This window comes from Erinaceus europaeus, chromosome 5, assembly GCF_950295315.1.
Source record: "Erinaceus europaeus chromosome 5, mEriEur2.1, whole genome shotgun sequence".
NCBI lineage: Eukaryota > Metazoa > Chordata > Mammalia > Eulipotyphla > Erinaceidae > Erinaceus > Erinaceus europaeus.
In genome coordinates, this window is record NC_080166.1 from 57,190,777 (window position 1) to 57,210,031 (window position 19,255).

At 44.5% G+C, this 19,255-nt stretch overlaps 1 protein-coding gene, 1 long non-coding RNA gene and 1 other non-coding gene across 3 annotated transcripts in view; 1 reads left to right on the forward strand and 2 right to left on the reverse strand.

Annotated features, from left to right (window-relative positions):
• NAV3 (neuron navigator 3) overlaps nt 1-19,255 on the forward strand; it is a 666,403-nt gene that overhangs the window by 127,778 nt on the left and 519,370 nt on the right. The window lies entirely within an intron of this gene.
• LOC132538614 (uncharacterized) overlaps nt 1-19,255 on the reverse strand; it is a 135,041-nt gene that overhangs the window by 42,179 nt on the left and 73,607 nt on the right. The gene's annotated exons all lie outside the window — the stretch shown is intronic.
• On the reverse strand, nt 3,071-3,273 carry LOC132538837 (small nucleolar RNA SNORA73 family). The gene has a single exon (XR_009550150.1). It is a non-coding gene; the product is annotated as a small nucleolar RNA SNORA73 family (small nucleolar RNA).

The following is a 19,255-nucleotide window of genomic DNA, read 5'->3' on the forward strand; positions in this document are numbered from 1 at the left end:
TGTGTAGTAGAGACAGAGGTAGATAGGTAGGTAGATTAGATAGATAGATAGGTAGATAGGTAGATAGATAGGTATAGGGAGTGGAGAGAGAGACCCCAACACTGAAGCTTCCTTTGATGTGGTGTGAGCTGGGCTTGAACCTGTGTAGTTCACATGGCAAATCAGCGCACTATCCTAGTGAGCTATTTCTCTGGTCCCCCTATATTTGATTTTTAAAAACAGGTTTGCGTAACAGGATCATATTTCCTATCAATATTCATATAGGTAGTGGAAAAGTGAAACTTTGGCCATAGTAATTAGTAAATAATAACTGCTTATATAAATGTTAGCATACTTTGCACAATCACAGAGTACTCCATACAAATATATGAGCTTCTGAATTTCGTTTTATTTCAGCTGACTTTATTCATCCAGGTTGCTTTTCTTGTCCTGTCTTAGGAAACTCGTAAACTGATAGCCTGAGATATCTTTGAAGAAGCATTATAGCCACCAATTGGAGCTATGACATCATATGGCTTTTCTGTTGCCACTTATAACAAGCTACCAGGGACAAGTGCTTTAAAATGGCATTTATGATGATGATGATGATGATTTTGCCTCCAGGGTTATCACTGGGGCTGGGTGCTTGGACTAGGAATCCACTCCACCCAGCTGCCTTTTTTTTTTTTTTTTTCCATTTTCTTGGACGGGACAGAGAAAAATTGAGAGGGATGGGGGAGATAGAGGGAGAGAGACAGAGACATAGCTGCAGACCTGCTTCATAGCCTGTGAAGCTTTCCCCCTCTCAAACTTCAAATCCGTGTGACTCCCTCCTACCAGGGAAAGCCATCTTGCGCCTTAGGTTTATCTCATCAGCTTTTGTCTCACTGGAATAATTCAGACAAATGCTCCCATGTTAACCTTTGCAGTGGGAAATGTAGCTGCAGAATTTCCTTTGCCCTGCACCTCAGTGATCATTGTGTTGCCATTGTGCTGTCTAGACTGGGAATAAGAATAAACTTGGGGGCCAGATGGTAGCACAGTGGGTTAACTGCATGTGGCATGAAGCGCAAGGACCTGGTTGGAGCTCCCTGGCTTCCCACCTGCAGGGGGGTCACTTTACAGGCAGTGAAGCAGGTCTGCAAGTGTCTATCTTTCTCTCCCCCTCTCTGTCTTCTCCTCTTCTCTCCATTTCTCTCTGTCCTATCCAACAATGACAAGGGCAACAATTGGATACCCTGTTCGACTAAAGGTTGAACAATCTTTCTGTTTATGTCTGAAAGCTGTAACCTGTCTCTCTGCTTTCCTTCTCTCTAAATTTATGCTTTCCTCTTCTGTATCATGCCACTCGTGCTCAGCTCTTTGAGTGTTCCTATGTTTCTCTGCTTTTTAAAATTTTATTTTTTATTTCAGTGCTTTTGTGGAACTCAAGTGTCTTTAGACTGGTAATAAACGAGGCTGTTGATACTCTGTATCCTCATTCTGCTGGTGTATGCTGTATTTTTTTCTTCCCTTTTACTTTTTTTTTAATCTATGAGTCCCATGTTCCTCCCCCCCCCCCATGTATTAGCTTGACTGTTTTCTCCCTCTTGTAAGAAAGTTTCCAGGCTGTTCTAACTTAGTTGTGGTTGCCCTTCAGTTTTTGAAATTATATTTTAACTCATAAGCATCAAATTTAAGAATTAAACAGTAAAGTTTATGTTCTTTCCCTCTAATGACTTGATTTTTTTTTAAACTGGGATCTAGGATTTTAAATGCTTATTCATAATATTTACATCATGATCATTTCAGCATTCTTTTATCTTTTTATTCTTTTTCTTTTTGTCTTTTTTTTTTTTTTTTCCTTTTTACCAGAGCACTGCTCAGTTCTGGCTTAGGGTGGTTCAGGGGATTGAAACTGGGTGCCTCAGGCATGAGAGTCTCTTTGCATAACCATCATGCTATATACTCCCTCTCTTTTTTAAAGTCTTTTTATTTATTTATTTATTTATCTATTCCCTTTTGTTGCCCTTGCTGTTTTATTGTTGTAGTTATTATTGATGTTGTTGTTGTTGGATAGGACAGAGATAAATGAAGAGAGGCGGGGAAGACAGAGAAGGGGAGAGAAAGATAGACACCTGCAGACCTGCTTCACTGTCTGTGAAGCGACTCCCCTGCAGGTGGGGAGCCAGGGGCTCCAACCGGGATCCTTAAGCTGATTTGCGCTTTGCTGCCACATGCGCTTAACTCGCTGTGCTACCACCCAACTCCCTCTCTTTTATGTTTTTTTTCTTATTACTAAAACTTTTATTTATTCTGTTACTCATAGTTTGTTACAAAATTATAAGATTACAATGTAATAAAGCTCTGCACCACACCCAGTACCAAAGTACATTATCCCCCTCCCTCTCTCCTTCGAGATAACAACCACAGTTCTTTTTCTTTCTTTTTTCTTCTTTTCACCAGTCCTGCCCCAAAGGTCCGTTCCCCACCCCTGCCCCCATAGATAACCACTATAGTTTTCCCACAATCTTAGATGTAGGTTGATTTTTTTTTTCCTCCTCACATTTGTATGTTCAATTCTCTAGATTTTTTTTTTAATCAATAAACATTTAATTTTATTTGGGCTTGGCAATCACAGAAACATGAATCTATTCATTTATTATTATTTATACAGTTAGATTTAGGTTGAAATGAAAAGACATTCAGTTCCCATCCCGCAGGTGGGAACAGAGTCCTGTGGGCTAAATTGGGTGATGCATCTCCCCAGTCGCTGAAAGACACCCAAGTTCTCAGGGTTCCCCTGCTGCTCCGTCACCCAGTCAGAGTCCTGCCCTCCATGTGATAGCACTAGGATAGCAAGGCATGGACTGTACCAGTCAACTCTTATCCTGACACACCTTCAATTCATGATTCCCCGTACAACCTGCCAGATAAAGGATCCCAATACAGTCGAATTAACTGAAGCAAGTGAAGACATCTCCCCTGTAAGCCAGCCATCTGGAATTCCCAGTGAAAGCTGCAAAAACAAGGTAAGAACTTAAATCAGAGAGATGGATGAGTGGAAAGAAAAAAAAAACAAAAACCTCCACCCAGGTAGGGTGCTCAGGTAAACTGTTTCCTGCATGGTTTGTCTTCTCAGTTACAGTCTGTGGGACTCTGAGAAGCTGTAGGAATATGCAGGCGCCTACTCGGGGGCCTGGCTTCATCACGGACGTTGTGCAAGTAGTCTGTATGTCACTGGGCAAAGCCCTGCGCTCCCCGCCGCCACCCCGACAGAGACTGGGAGAGCGACCCCCAGGGTATCCGCTTCAGATCAATTCTCTAGATTTCACATATGAGTGGAAACCATCTTATAGTTGTCCTTCCCCTCCTGAGTGCTTTCACTGAGTAGCATCTTCTCCAATTCCATCCACCTTATCCCAAAGGACACAATATCATCCCTTTTTATTGCTGCATACTACTCTGTGGAGTAGATGGCCAAGAACTATTTCATCCAGTCATCTGTTCAAGAGCATTTTTGGTCTCTCTCTCTCTCTCTTTTTTTTTCCCAAGTGTTTGCCATTGTGAATTGTTGTTTTCGATGGGTTATGTTGTTTTCGCCGGGCTGGCTTCACGGGCAGGTAACAGACGACCAGGGACTCATAGTTGAGCTGTAGGCAGTATCTCTTTATTCATGCAGGACGCAGCACAATCTAAGCCGAGCTGAGCTAAACTAAAGGTAAAGTACTCTAAAACTCACAATGCTGTCTTTATATATACTTGACAAGTAGGGTGGAAACAGGGTGTGACATAGAGAGGGTGGAGAGAAAAGTGACTGGTGACAATCAGAGTGTGACAAGGAGGGGGGGTGGAGCAAAAACATATCATGAAACAGTGGGGATTGAACCAATGCCCTGGAGGGAGGTGCTTGTTAACAGCGGTTATATAAATAGAATGAAGTGGTTATGTAAATAGAATAGTGTTAAGCAGGGGGGATTTAAACCAAATGAAACAGAAGGGGTCTCATGCATACCAACAGTGAATAAAGCCGCTGTGAACGTGGGGGTGATGTGTGGTATCTGTTTCAGCTGAGGGTATCACTGTGCTCAGCTATACACCATGCTCTAGCCTTGAAGGAGAGAACTGTGGAATATATAGCTTGTCACCAGATGGACCTTCAAAAGTCTTTTTAAAAAATGAGTTCTGGGAGTCAGGCGGTAGCAGTGGGTTAAGCACACGTGGTGCAAAGCGCAAGGACTGGCTTAAGGATCCTGGTTCAAACCCCGGCTCCCCACCTGCAGGGGGGTCGCTTCACAGGCGGTGAAGCAGGTCTGCAGGTGTCTGTCTTTCTCTCTCCCTTTCTGTCTTCCCCTCCTCTCTCCATTTCTCTCTGTCCTATCTAACAACGACAACATCAATAACAACAACAATAATAACTACAACAAAAAGACAACAAGGGCAACAAAAGGGAAAATAAATAAATAAAATTAAAGAAAAAGAAAAAAATAAGTTCTGCAACAAGTTGACCTCATTTGTTTTGGATAATGACAACTTCTGGCTACTACAGACCTAGCTTCTTGTAATAGAACACTTGGTTTGATGGCCTTTTAAAAATTATTATTATTATTATTATGTTACCAGAGCTCTGATTCATGGTGGTAGAGGGGACTGAACCAGGGACATTGGAGCCTTAGGCATGAGAGTCTTCTTTGCATAACCATTTATGCTCTCTACTCCTGCGATGGCCTTTCTTTCTTTGTAGTGTTAGGTGTCACAGATCTGTGTATAAAATGGACTCCTATTGCATTTAGTTTGTTGGCAGTGCTCCTGGCACTGCTTATGGTGCTGCTAACCCATCACTATCAGAGAACTGGTGTCAGAGAGGCTGGGCAGAGAAATGGCAGACTCCTGAGAATGTGTTGACAAAAACTATTGAGAAGCCAAATCTACATTGTTCACGGGGCTGGTGGGGGGGGGAGCTCTTTCTTCCTGGGGTATGTTTGATTTTCAGTTACGGAAATTCTTGGCGGCATTCCAGAACTTAAATTTACAGTGTTGATAACAACACATGCGTTAGAAATTTGGAGGACTGTGTTAATCCTAGTGGATTTCCATCAGCTAGGCCGGGCCCCTCCTAGGCTAGATATACATTGTGATGAGGAAATTCATTCTGTATCTCTAGCAGACTTGGTAATTTACTAATTTGTTTAATTTATGATGCTAAAAACAACCCTTTTCCTTTTGCTTGTTTTTATCTTGAATTTAGCCATTGCTCTAGTTCATTTCATCACTTGATTCTTTTTTTTTTGAGGCTCAAACAAAGCATGTTCAGAAAGGAGGCCAGGCAGTGGTGCTGCTGGTTAAGAGCACACATTACAGTTCATAAGGACCCAGGTTCAAGTCCCTGGTCCCCACCTGCAGCGGGAAAGCTTCATGTGTGATGAAGCAGGGCTGCAGGTGTCTCTCTGTCTTCTCCCTCTCTATCACCCCTCCTCTCTCAATTTCTCTCTGTCTCTACCCAATAATAAATAAATAAAATTAAAAAGAAGAAAGCATGTTCAGAAATAAACTCATGGCTGGCGTTACATTACTGATTTGCACAAAGGCAAAGCACCTTTACTTATGGTAGTGTTGCCCTATTAGTATTTTAAAAAATTTTAAGTTATCTTTGTTTGTTACAAAATTTATTTATTGGATAGAGACGGTGAGAAATCAAGAGAGAAGGGGGAGGTAGAAAGAGAGAGAAACAGAGACACCTACAGCCTGTTTCACCACTCTAAAAGCTTTCCCCCTGCAGGTGGGGACCAGGTGCTTGAACCCAGGTCCCTGCAACTGTAATATGTGCGCTCAACCAGGTGTGCCACCACTCAGCCCCAACAATTAGCATTTAAACTGAGAACCTCTCAGGTTGGAGCTATGAGCATGTGGACACAGAATAAGGAGAGACATAGAAGTAAAAAACAAACAAACAAACAAACAAACAAACCCTCTCTGCCCCAGTCTCTATTCCTCCTGGAGTGTTATCAGATCAGATTCAGGTTAGTTACATCAGCATTGAGCCTGGGGCGCTGATATTTCTGTCAGGAGTTAGAACCTGGTCCTGATAATGCTGTTTGGCTACCCTGGGGTGTATGTGAAATGGATGAAAATGGACTGTGAACTGGTAGCTGTTCTATATTTTTACTTGTCTGTGGCTCTTGTCCTCTGCTTAGGGTTCTCTCTCTCCTGTCCAAAGCGTCCAGGGTCAGGGCAATTAGTTGATGCTCTTACTATTCTTTTTTTTTTTTTCTTAAGATTTTTTATTAGTGACTGAATAATGATGAACAAGATTGTAAGATCACAGGGGTACAGTTCCACCCAGTTCCCACCACCAGAGTTCCCTGTCTCATCCCCTCCATTGGAAGTTCCCCTATTCTTTATCCCTCTGAGAGTATGGACCCAAATTCTTTATGGGGAGCAGAAGGTGGGAGTTCTGGCTTCTGTAATTGCTTCTCTGCTGGACATGGGTGTTGGCAGGTAGATCCACAGCCCAGCCTGTTTCTATCTTTCTCTAGTGGGGTAGGGCTCTGGGGAGGGGAGGTTCCAGGACACACTGGTGTGGTCCTCTGCCTAGGGAAGTCAGGATAGTCATCTCTTGTTACACTCTCCAAGTATGGTTTGGGCATTTTTGGCTGAGAATATTTGCTCACATCTCTGCCCACAGCTCTTTGCAAAATCTGGTAATTTGTTTCTGCGAGTGACAGTTTACAAGTCAGAAATACATAGCATCATCTGCAAACCTGAAAGACTGTTATCAAGATGTAAAATAAAACTTATCTCAGATGTAACATGGATGGGAATTATTCCAGGTAATTGCCGGAAAACCACTTTGATATGGAGCGATCTTCTTAGTAAGAAGATCCTTGGTGATTAAAAATGAATACACATTCATAGAACCATGATCATTACACAGGCTTCTTACAAGGACATTGGTACCTGTTGGTTTGTATTCAACAGAAACTCATTTCCTGAGCTTCCTGATTTAATTTTAGTGCTAGCTCTGTATCCTCTCTAGTCTGGGTATTTCTTTTAATCCCTTATTTGATTTCCTTTCATTTACTATCCTGTAACGTCTGCCTAATGTGTTACACAGCCCCAGAGCCAGACTTCCCTCCCCACAGTGCAGACTACTAGGTACTATTAAACCAAAGAATACTTTGAGGAAATATCTCCCTGTAGATGCTCCCAACAGATCTTATAACCTTCTTTTTTTAAAAAAAAAAAAATTAGTGGACATTTTATTTATATTTACTTATTTATTAGATAGAGAGAGCCAGCAATTGAGAGGGATGGAGAGATAGAGAGGGAAAGAGACAGAGTGAAACTTGAAGCCCTACTTCACTACTCGAGAGGCTTTCCTCCTGCAGGTGGGGACCAGGGGCTTGAACCCGGGTCTTTGCACACTGTAACATGTGCTGTCTACCAGGTGTATCACCACCTAGGCCACCACCCCCCTGTTTTTAGATTTAAAAAAATGTCGAGATGCCTTTCTTTTTTTTTGTTAATTTTTAAAAATGTATTTATTATTGGGTAGAGACAGAGAGATTGAGAGGGGAGGGGAAGATAGAGAGAGAGAGAGACAGAGAGATACCTGCAGAGAGAGAAGGGGAAGACGTGGGGGAGAGAGCAAAAGACACCTGCAGACCTGCTTCACTGCTTGTGAATGGATTCCCCTGCAGGTGGGGAGCCGGGGGCTTGAACCGGAATCCTTAAGCCTGTCCTTGCGCTTTGCGCAAATAAGCGTTATTCTGTCTTTGGGGTAAGTACCTAGGAGTGGAATTGCTGGATCATATGGTGTTGGGACTATGTGTAAGCCTGATAAAACTTAGGGAGAACCACCTCTGTCCTTGGATGGAGGTCTGAGAAGATAACCTCTTGGTAAGTCTCTCTCAACTGAGGTGAGCATAAGGGGGGAAACTCAGACTTGGTTCTTTCCTTCTTGACTCTCAGGCCCACAGAAACCCCAGTACTTCCCTCCATTAACTGCAGGCCACATGGCTGCAGATTCACTTATTCAAAGTCACCTTCTGATCACAGAAGAACATGCCTTATCACACACTTCATCACACACCTCAGACCCCAGACAAGAGAAATTCCAAACTGTATGGCTTTTTATTTATTTTTTTTCCTCCTCCAGGGTTATTGCTGAGTTCGGTGCCTGCACCATGAATCCACCGCTCCTGGAGGCCATTTTTTTCCCCCTTTTGTTGCCCTTGTTGTAGCTTCGTTGTGGTTATTATTATTGCCCTTGTTGATGCAATTCGTTGTTGGATAGGACAGAGAGAAATGGAGAGAGGAGGGGAAGACAGAGAAGGGGAGAGAAAGATAGACACCTGCAGACCTGCTTCACCGCCTGTGAAGTGACTCCCCTGCAGGTGGGGAGCCAGGGGCTCGAACGGGATCCTTACGCCGGTCCCTGTGCTTTGCGCCACATGCGCTTAACCCACTGCGCCACCGCCCGACCCCCACTATATGGCTTTTTGATATCCATCTTCTCTCTGTCTCACCCTACTGGTTTAACCCCTATGCTTCTCTCAAATACCTTTGGATAATTACGTTGCTTGCGTCATGGAGAATAACTGTCTTGTATCTCATCAATTCCTGTCATACCAGCCCCCTACTTTAGGGGCATGCCGACCGTTAAGAAACCTGTAATTTCTGACATATTTCAACAATAATTCCCTTCATTGTTTTTCTATTTAACTCATATCCACCTTGCTAATAAACGAGTTCTGAGTTCTGAGTTAACACTCTGAGGAGCTCCCTGGTGTCTTTTACTTCGTGTCTGTCGTGAGCGAGAAAGAACCAGTCTGTTACCTTTCCCCTGGAGATCACCCCGCCAGAGAGAGACCCCGAAAATATGGTACTTCCATTTGTGTTTGTTTAAGGATTCTCTATACTGTTCTCTAGAGTGTTGCTTTCCCACCAGCAGTGTCACTTTCTTTCTGCCCTGTGAAACAAAACCAACCAGCCAACCAACCAACCAACCAACCAACCATGACATGCAGGAGTAATAAGAGGACACTGGTTAGCTACGCTCCTGACATCATCCAGCTGTTTGTGACCTCATGGTTTATATCTGAAGTCATAGCCCTTAGACTCAGAAACTTCAATGAATAGTTTATTACCACCATACTTTATTGGGCAAAACCTCGTGTGAAGAATGTCTGTCTCAGAGGATTGTGAGTATTCAGACACGTGAACAGTCACCATCCTTTATCCTCCGTGGAGCAGAAGGTTGCTTTGATATAATGTGTGTTCACTGGCAAAAGACACAGACTCGTGATTCTGAAACACATGGCATATTAATCACAACAAAGCAACTGCTGAAATAGTCACATCTGCTCCAGTTTCCTCAGCCCCTGTTCCCACAGGACAGTCCACAGAGAGCCCTCCTGTATCTTCACAGGCAGCGGATTGCATTCTGATATATGTATGTTTTTTCCCTGTAACCTAGATTTAGTTACTGGATAGAGACAACCAGAAATAGAGAAGGAAGTAGAAGATAGAGAGAGAAAGAGACAGAGAGACACCTGCAGCCCTGCTGCACCACTTGTGAAGCTTTCCCCCTGCAGGTGGAGACCGGGAGACTCGAACCTGGGTTCTTGCACTCTGTAACATGTGCGCTCAACCAGGTGCACCACCGAGTGGCCCCAATGGATTGCATTCTGGAACAGGGGCACCTGAGCTATGAGTCAGCAAGTAGAATCTTCAAGAATGTTCTCCAAGCAACCCTGGCCAACCTTTGCATTGGACAAAGTTGTTACCTTTATTGTGCTGGGAGAGAAGCAATCTGTCCTCTGCACCAAAGACATAACTTTAGATTTTTTTTTTTTCTCCTAAGAATGTTTACATCACAAACTCACACATGTCCTTGAAAAAGGCTGCTCAGAACAAAATGCCTTGGCTTGCTTGCATCTGTGGGAAGGATCTGTGGAGAAATGTCTCTCGGTCATTCTTCATATTCTATCCTATCCTAATTTATTTTACTTTATTTTTTCTTTATTGGGGGAAGTTCATGGTTACAGTCAATATTAAAATATATTCGTTGGTCCATGTGTCACATTTCTCAGTTTTCCACGTAACAGTCTAACCCCTCATGCCTAGGTCCTCCAGGACCTGAACACCTCCACCCCACCCCGGAGTCCTTTACTTTGCTGCAATACACCAAACCTGTTGGTCTGCTTTTAAGACTCCTTCTGTTGCATTGCTTGACGCTGTGGTCTATTTACATAATCATTGTTTTGTTCCAAATGGTTTAATCCCCATTGGTTGGCGCTCTTTTTCCACTCCTCCCCCTCTCCTAGTCACATCCTGTTTTCCACCATTTAATCCCCACTGGTTCACGTGCTTTTTCCTTCTCTCCACCCCTTATCCTTTCTACATCCTCTTCTAACCTGACGCTTCTGCCTCAGGAGATATAAAGGACAGGGCTTTCTAATGAAGAGAGATTAGATTAGCTAGCTTGCACTGCATTCCTCATCAATAAAGATTGAACTGCGTTCCCAGCTCAGCCATGAGTCCCTGGTAGTCTCCCTCCCGCCTGTGAAGCTAGACTGGCACAAACCCAGTCCGAGTCCTGAGTAGTGTTTTCTTCATCTTTTCTACTCTGCCTGGGCTTTTTTTTTTAATAGGACAGAGAGAAATTAAGAGAGGACTCTGGCAGGAGACACTTGCAGACCTGCTTCACGCCTTATGAAGCAGCCCCCCTGTAGGTGGTGATCCACCTAGGCTGCTTTTTAAAAACTATTTATTTATTTATTTATTCCCTTTTGCTGCCCTTGTTGTTTTATTGTTGTAGTTATTATTGTTGTTATTTATGTCATTGTTGGATAAGACAGAGAGAAATGGAGGGGGGGAAGGCAGAGAGGAGAGAGAGAAAGACAGACACCTGCAGACCTGCTTCACCGCCTGTGAAGTGACTCCTCTGCAGGTGGGGAGCCCTGGGCTGGAACCAGGATCCTTAAGCCGGTCCTTTGGCTTTGCGCCACGTGCGCTTAACTCGCTGCGCTATACCGTCTGGTCACTTTTTACTTTTTTTTTTGCCTCCAGGTTTATCGCTGGGGCTCAGTGCCTACACTACAGATCTTCTGCTCCTGGAGGCCATTTCTTATTGTTGGATAGGACAGAGAGAAATGGAGAGAAGAGGGGAAGACAGAAAGGGGGAGAGAAAAATAGACACCTGCAGATCTGCTTCACCACTTGTGAAGCGACTCCCTTGCAGGTGGGGAGCCGGGCCTTGAACCGGGATCATTAAGCTGGTCCTTGCGCTTTGCCCCACGTGTGCTTAACCAGCTGCGCTACCGCCCCACTCCCCCACCTAGGCTTCTTTTGGATTCCCCCCGTGAGTCTGCTGCTTCAGCATCCATTCTGATTAGTTTGGCTGGCAGAATCTGCGCCCGATCTGTTTAATTTGTCTCATGCAAAATTTAATTACGGCGACTGTCAACGGGATTCCAATCAGCACCGCGAGGCCAACTTCATCTTCCGAGGGTCTGGGAGTGCTCTCCGGGTGTCAGGCCCAGGTGACTGAACACACACCACAAAGCAGCAAGCCCAGTTGTAGAAAACTGCTGTTTTTTTTTAAGACGTTTCTTTTCATCCCTCCCTCCTTTCATTGCTTCATTAGTTTCCTTTGAAGATAAAGAGCAGGAGGGAGAAGAAAATCAATAGATAGGCAGGCAGGCAGGCAGACAGGTTTCTCTAGATAGATAGATAGATAGACAGACAGGCAGACAAACAGAAAGACAGATTTAGATAGATAGGCAGACAGACAGGCAAGAGGAAAGTTTTCTCTTTTTCTCTCCCTCTCTATCTCTACCCTCCCCTCTCAATTTCTGTCTGTCCTGTCAGATAAGAGAGACTTCCGTGTGTCTCTCTTTCTCCCTCTCTATCTCCCCCGTCTCCTTTCAACTTCTCTCTGTTCTATCAAATAATGAGAGAGAGATGGAGGTAGACAAGGGTCTCTCTTTCTCTATCCCTCTCTATCTCCCCCCCCTCTCTCTCCTCTTAACTTCTCTCTTTCCTATCAAAGAATAAGAGAGAGAGAGGCAGAAAGATGGGGTCTCTTTTTCTATTTCCCCCTCCCTTCTCAATTTCTCTCTGTCCTATCAGAGAGAGAGAGAGAGAGAGAAAGCCTACTGCTCCAATGCTTCTTATCAGAGTATATGAGGGGTCCAGGCTTGAACCTGAGTCCTGAACGTGACAAAGGGATGCTCTATCTGGGTGAGCTATTTTGACAGGTCTTGCCCTAAGTTTTCACACTTCTTCTTCTAGCGTTTGCCCTTCTTCCGTAGCCAGTCAACAGCGTCAGGTTGAAAGCTGTCAGGGGCTGCTTGTTGCTGGCTTTGAAAGTGACTGGGATCCATGTGGATTCAGTCGGCTAGGAAGGATCATCAGTTTCCCCAATGAATGGGTACTCACTGAACTAGAAGAGAAGGGAAGGGAAGGGGTGGGAAGGGAAGGGAAGGGAAGGGAAGGGAAGGGAAGGGAAGGGAAGGGAAGGGAAGGGAAGGGAAGGGAAGGGAAGGGAAGGAAAGGGAAGGGAGGGGAAGGGGAAAAGAAGAGAAAGGAGAAAACTGCTAGGCCTTCTACGTCTGGGGTAATGGCTGAAGTTTGTGTAAAGTCAGGTTGTCTTTATTGCTGGGGGCTGCTTCCCAGAACCTTCAGTGACTCACATATGCCCCGTCTGTGGGCAGTTTTCCTGGCAATAGGAGTCATTTTTTAAAAAATTATCTTTATTTATTGGCTAGAGACAGTCAGAAATCATAGGGGAGGGGAAGATAGAGAGGGAGAGAGACACCTGCAGCCCTGCTTCACCACTTGCAAAGCTTTTCCCCCTGCAGGTGGGGACCGGGGGCTCAAACCTGGGTCCTTGTGCATTGTAACATGTGTGCTCAACCAGTGCGCCACCACCTGGTCCCCAATAGGAGTCATTTATTTAGAAAAGTTGGTGTGAAAATCATCCCTGAATTTAGCCGCAGTTGCCATGGCTCATGGTTGCCATGGGTAATGGAAGTGCCCTCCACTCACTGACTTGGGGTGGGGCAGAGTGTCTGCCGTTACTAACACAGTCGGCTGAGCCTGGATGAAGGCCTTCAGCTCTACTAGTTCAGTGTGAAAACTTAGGGGGAAGACCTGTCAAAATAGCTCACCCGAATAGAGCATTCCTTTGTCACGTTCAGGACTCAGGTTCAAGCCTGGACCCCTCATATACTTTGATAAGAAGCTTTGGTGCTGTAGGCTCTCCCCCCCACCCCCCATAGGACAGAGAGAAATTGAGAAGGGAGGGGAAAATAGAAAAAGAAACCCCATCTATCTGTTTCTCTCTGCTCTCCACTGAGTCCTGTTCAAATCCTTCTCTGCGCTGTTGGTTTATTTACAGAGGCTCTTTGAGGCGTTCATAAGTTCCTGCATCTTCATATTTGAGTCTGAGATTCTGGGTAACCTCTATCTCCTTTCCATGTGTATGTCTCCTATGTCTTTTGTCAACTATCAGGTGAACTTTATTTCATGTTTTTTTCCTCCATGGTTATCATTGGCGCTTATAAATCCCCTGCCCCAGGCCCTTTTTTCTATTTTATTTAATAGAGACAGAGAGAAGTTGAGAGGGGAGGGGGAGATAGAGAGGGAGAGAGACACCTACAGACCTGCCTCACCACTTGTGAAATGCACCCCCCCACCCCTTCCCCGGGTGGTGAGTGGGGGTTTGAACCCGGATCCTTGAGCAAGTGCTTGCACTTAGTACTGTGTGTGCTTAATGGGATGTGCCACCACCTGGGCCTCTAGGCTGAACTTTATTAGTAGTCATTTCTCAAGAGATTCTTTCTCCAGAGCTGGAGGTTACTTAATTTTCACACTAGAGCAATTGTTCATGTTAGTTTCATTGGCTCTTTGACATTCTTTACAGTCATTCTTTCCAGTCAGTCTCTACCTTCTTTTTTTTTTTAGACTTTATTTATTTTTTCCCTTTTGTTGCCCTTGCTTATCATCATTGTTGTAGTTCTTATTGTTGTCTTTCTTCGTTGTTAGATAAGACAGAGAGAAATGGAGAATGGAGGGGAAGACAGAGGGGGAGAGAAAGATAGACACCTGCAGACCTGCTTCACTGCTTGAAGCGACTCCCCTGCAGGTGGGGAGCCAGGGGCTCAAACCGGGATCCTGATGCTGGTCTTTGCCCTTCGTGCCACGTGCATTTAACCCGCTGCGCTACTGCCCAGCTCCCAGTCTCTACCTTCTTAACTCATTTGACAAAGAGGGTCTCGGATTCTCCAAGCTAAGCAGCAAAATGTGGCTGAGTGTTGTCCTTATTATTTTTTGAACCTGAGGGATTAGCAGATGCACTAGAGTTCTGTTCAGTGCAGGCAGTTTAAGAATTTGCACACTCTTGTGGTGCGGAAGGTGGCACAGTGGATAAAGCACTTGACTCGCAAGCTTGAGGTCCTGAGTTCAATCCCCGGCAGCACATGTACCAGAGTGATGTCTGGTTCTTTTCTCTCTCCCCTGTCATTTCTCATGAATAAATAAGTCAAATCTTTAAAAAAAAAATTGCACACTCCAAGCCAGAAGAACATATAAAACAACTAGGACAATAACCATGTAAGAAGGACATTTGTCCTTCTCAATCCCGGAGAAGTAGCTACAGTGGACTAAGTCAGCACGAAACTGGAACTCCCCTACACTGTGCCCTTTTTAATCACTGAAGATGGAGTGAAAACAGCAGTGGGCTGGCTAGTGGACTGTGCAGTCTTTTCATGTCTTTCCTTATGTGTTGCCAGATGTGTGTTTGATCTGTTCGTGATCAGAGTGTTATGGAGGAGACTTAGATCTGTTTTAGATCTGTTGTGCGAATCCTGTTATTAGTGCCCCCACTTGTGGGAGTTCAGCTTGGGGGAGCAGAAGACACAAGGTTGGATGCAGACCTTAAGATTCCTCCTCCTGTGACCAGACTGCAAGTGCACTGGGTTGAGCATATGTGCTACCATGCGCAGGGACCCAGATAAAAGCCCCAGGCCCCCACCTGCAGGGGAGTACACTTCATGAGTCACCAGTGCTGTGGTTCTGTGGTTGTCTTTTTTGTTTGCCTCCAGCGTTATCACTGGGGCTCGATGTCCACACTACGAATCCACTGCTCCTGGTGGTTGTTTTCCCCATTTTATTGGACGGGACAAAGATATATTGAGAGAGAAGGGAGATAGAGAGGGAGAGAGAAATAGAGACAGCTAGCTGCAGACCTGCTTCATTGCTAGTGAGGCAGTCGCCCTGCATGTGGGGAGCCAGGCCTGAACCTGGATTCTCTCGTGGGTCTTTGCACTTATTACTATGTGCGATTAACTAGATGTGCCACTGCCCTGGCATCCCTGCCATGTCGTCTTCCTATCTACACTTTCAATTTCTCTGTTTCTACCCAATAAAGTAATAAGATAAAGAAAGAAATTCTGTTTTAAAAAGCAGATTCCTTCTTGGGTCAGTGAAATAGCTCACTCAATACATGTTAATGGTTAATAGCATCATCACTCCATATTTTTTTTTTAAGCAGTATTTTTCAGCAGATCTACCTGGTTATCCGTCTGCCATCTAGCTATCTATACAATAGCATTTATAGAATTAACGTAATTCAGGTCTTTAGATGTATTGTTGTACCTTTCTCCAATGACTGCAGAGGCTGGTTGAAACAGGAACTCAAACATAGGAAGAGAGCAGATGAAACTAGGGGTCTTTGTGTGGAAAGAAGCTAGGAAGTCTATTTTAGGTATATTCCAAGGGGCCCATGACTTGAATAATTTTTGCCTGAGCCTGATAGCTAACATGCAGGTGGACTGAAAGTGTTGTCTGGGGAAGATGGTGTCAGAGATGAGAATAGGCTAGAAAGCTGGATCAGGGCAGAGAGTAGCTCTTAAACCTGTGGGAAGCAAGGGCAGACACCAACTGAAAGGCTGTCAGGTAGGAAGGGCCAAGAGTGTAGGTGAGGTTCAAGACAGTTAGCTGAGAATTCTCTCTTTTCCAATGCTAGGGTCAGTCTTATTGTTTTCTCTGTCTTTGAAAGAATAATGGATACTCTGTCTTTTTAAATGTAGAATAAATCATCTCTGACTTTGAGGTTGCAAGTTATTATGAGATCTCTCTCTTTTTTTTAAAGAGATACAGAAAGAAAAACAGAGAAAAAGATCAGAAAAATTCTCAGCTCTGGTTTATGGTGGTGCTGGGGATTGAACCTGGGATCTTGGGGCCTCACTGATGAGAATCTTTTGCAAAACAATGATGTTGTGTCCCCATCCCTTCAGTCTTACCATTCTATTCAGACCTTCAAGTGACTGAGTGAGAGACACACACATGATGGAAGGCAGTCTGATATACTTCATTGTCTTTATTTATTTACTGGATAGAGGCAGCCAGAAATTGAGAGCAAAGGGAGAGATACGGAGAGAGAGAGAGTCAGAGAGACACCTACAGCCCTGCTTCACCACTTATGAAGCTTTCCCTCTACAGGGTCCAGGTTACATTGGTGAGGTCATCTGCCCAGGGAAGTCAGGATGGAATTATAGTACCATTTGCAGTTTGGTGTCTGAAAGGCAGTAAGATATAAAGCAGGACAAAATGTTTAATAAACAGGAATCTAAAGGTAGGAATAGAGCAATGAAACTAGGACTCTTTGTGTAGGAAGAAGCTAGGACATCTATTTCAGGTATATTCCAAGGGGCCCATGACTTTAGTAATTTTTGCCTGAGCCTGACAGCTAACCTGCAGGTGTGGGTGAAGGTATTGTCTGGGAAGATGGTGTCAGAGCTGAGAATAGGTCTGGAAAGCTGGATTAAAGCAGAGTAGTTCTTAAACCTGAAGATAATATTGATTTACTTTTACTTATTGTTATTATTATTATTTTTATCATAACATTACTCAGTCCTGGCTTATAGTCCTGCAGGGGATTGAATGGGAGACCTGGGAGCCTCAGGCAGGAATGAACACCTTTTGCATATCCGCTATTGTAGCTCCTTAGCCCCTTGTCATTCTATACATTCTCATGTGAACTTGAAGGAGGCATGTTCAGTGAGATAAAGCAGAAAGAGAAGAAAAAATACCAGATGATCTCATTTATAGGTAGAACTGAAGACAGAAACTAGGGCACAGGATGGGAAAACACAAAGTCATACTTGGACTGGGTATGATCTGTTGTACCAAAGCAAAGGACTCTGTGGAAGGAAGGGAAGAAGGAGAAGGGGAGTGGTAGAGAGGATTTTGGGGTGCTGGTGTGCCAGGATAGCCTGAGGGTGCTTCTTCCTGAGCAAGTACTCTCTGGGTTGGAGAGAACTCAACTGGAGCCAATCTAGGCTGCTGCGTGGGAGAGGGATCAGGAACTCGTGCAGGAGATATGCTCTGGACCTCGCGGAGCCAAAAAGCAATTCCAAGTGTTTTTACTCAGAAAAGCAGCTTGTATATATACCAGCCACGTAGGGTGGAAACAGGTTGTGACATAGAGAGGGTGGAGCGAATGGTTAAAATCAGGGTGTGACAAGGAGAGGGGGCGGAGCAAAAAGACGTCATGAACCAGTGGGGATTAAATCAATGCCCTGGAGGGAGGGTGGTGCTTAGTTAACAGTGGTTTATGTAAATAGACCACAGCTTTAAGTGGGATCAAACCAATGCCCTGCAGGCATACTGGTCCTTAGTTAAGCAGGATTAGAGACAGAAGCTTTAAGCTGGGGGAGCTGGCATACTACCCAACACTGGTGCTTGGTGAAAAAGACCCTGCCTTGGTGGTGAGAGTGTTCTGCAGACACCTGTCATGGGGAGATGAGCAAATGTACCCGTGTGCCAATATCTGGCCTCCAGCTCTTCAGCTCTCCTACTAAAACGATGAAGTTTTATTTACATCGTTGTGCTGGTTCTCTTGCCTTGCTCGGACTATTGCTTGAGCCTCATTTCTGTTTGACTTTGGGAAGTACATGATGATATAATTAATTTTGCTTTGATCGGAGTCCTTCTCTGGTGGCTGAATACTATATTTCCCTCACTGCCTTTCCTTTGCTATGTTTGTCTTGCTTAAGCTTATCTAGGTATTGCGTGTCACAACTGGTGATGCGATAATAATTTTACTGTTCACTGAGTGTCAAATTAAAAATGTATATCCCAGAGGTAAGGATTCTAGTGCATTAATTATTCTCTTGGGCTTTTCAAAATTTTGTGTGGTAATGAGCTGTAACATTCTGACGCCCAAGTGCCTGATTACTTCAAAAGGATGGGGTGGGGGGAGAAAGAGAGAGAGAGAGAAAGAAAGAGAGAGAGAACCAGAGCCTGCAGACTAGAAAACGCATCCACACACTGAGGGGAATTGGGGAAAAATAGACATAATCATTCAGTTCATATGTGCTCTTAAAATTGTTTTATATTCATTTGTTTTTTATTGGATACAGAGAGAAATTGAGAGAGGAGGGGGGAGATAGAGAGAGAGAGAGACAGAGAGACACCTGCAGCCCTGCTTCACCACTCGTGAGGCTTACCACCTGAAGGTGGGGCCAGGGGGCTTTAACCCCTGTCCTTGTGCATTGTAATATGTGTGCTCAACCAGACACACCACTGCCCAGCCTTTTCACATGCCCTTTTATTAAGCGAGGCTGTTGTCTCTTTTGCGGGATGGAATACCCTCTTGCCTTTAGTCAGTGTTGGTCTGTGTGTCTTCAGCAGAGAGGCCACGCACACTGATACAGCCTTCCTATAGAATCAGATGCGGCATCTTTGTTAGGACGCAGAGGGCGATACCTGGCTTGTCAATGGGCTTGATGTTCCCCCTTCTCCTCTTCCTACCTCCTCCTCCTCTTTTCATCCTTCTTTTCCCTTTCCTCTGCCTTCTTCCTCTTCTCCTTCTTTTTTCCCCTTCTCCTTCCCCTCCTCCTCCTCCTTCTCTTCCCTGTACTACTCCTTTCCCTCCACTTCCCTCATCTCTGGTCCTCATCCCCTCCCCTTCCCCCATGCCTCCTCCTCCTTTCCCTTCTCCCTTCTCCCTCTTTCTCTCCCTTCACCCTCTCCCTCTCCTCTCCTCTTCTTTCCCTTTCCTTCTCCTTCACGTTCTCCTTCTTTCAGATTATCCTGTTGCTTTTGACTCATCCTTTGGGAGTAATTGAGTTTTGTGATTCTAATTAAAAAAAAAAATCACAATCTGTCATATCGGTAATCTCCAATTCTCCTCCTTCCTAAATTAGGGCAAATCACTGACTTTTCCGGACTCCCACTATCTGAATCATGATATAAAGAAAGTGTCTCCAACCTCCCAGTGGGATTT